Below are 1,096 nucleotides of genomic sequence, written 5' to 3'. Positions count from 1 at the left end.
CCTCGGGAAGTACCGGCGGAGGAGCACGGCGGCGGCTGGGCGACGCTCTGTCTCGGTGCGTCCCGTTCCGCATGGTGCCCACGAGGCTGGCCAGGCGCGTGGATAGGAGGGGAACGAAGGGGGTCGAAGGGATTCGGCTGTGCAGACCCCGCGAAACAAATGGGCCGACGAGGATTAGCGAGGTTTCTGGGCCCCGCGGGGTTAATCCTCTAGAAACCCTGTCGATCCGCTCGTACCAAATGAGGGGCCTCAGGTAGGGGGAGGTCCTATCTGCCGCTCTTTGCAAGAAGAAATGCTCTAAGCAGGGTTCGAATCTGAGACCAGATGCTTCAAAGAAGTACAGCTAGCCAGTTGAGCTAAAGAGCTACCTGATTTGTAACGCAGCACAACATATTAAGTACAAAACAGAGCGCACATCCGAACATTTTTAAAATTTTGTACGCAAAACGTTATTTTTGAGAAAAAACATGAAGGTTGTATGAAACAGCAAACACTTTTAGAAATTGTGAATAAAATTTGAAAAAACTCAAGAATTCGAAAAATGTAAACAATTTTTGGAAATGGAAACATTTTTGTAAAATCTCCCAAAAATAGAAAACGTGAAAGTTTTTTTCAAAAGCCGAACATTAAATTCGAAAACAATTTTTGGATACTCGAACATTGTTTAAAACTGGGAACATTTTTTGAAACTCCCGAACAAAACTTGAACACATGAACAGTTTTTAAAACTTTTGTACATTTTTTGAAACTGCCGAACAAAAATTGAAACATGAACTTTTTTGGAATTTGCAAACAATTCTTTAAATGGAAACATTTATGCAAACTCGCAACAAAATTTGAAAACATGAACATTTTTGGTAATTGGTGAACAAATTTTGAAATGGGAAGATTTTTTGAAACTCCCAAGAATAATTTGAAAACATGAACATTTTGTGAAATTATAGACTTTTTTGAAAAGCAAACATTTTTAATAATATGGAACATTTTTTAGAAAATGAAGAACATTTATTGAATTTTTGAACAAAAAATAATAACAAGAAAATTTCTTGAACTTCTAAACATTTTTAGAATTTTAGAAAAGAATTTGAAATTCTTA

The sequence above is a fragment of the Triticum aestivum genome, chromosome 5D, assembly GCF_018294505.1.
Source record: "Triticum aestivum cultivar Chinese Spring chromosome 5D, IWGSC CS RefSeq v2.1, whole genome shotgun sequence".
NCBI lineage: Eukaryota > Viridiplantae > Streptophyta > Magnoliopsida > Poales > Poaceae > Triticum > Triticum aestivum.
Note: the sequence above shows the minus strand (reverse complement) of the source record.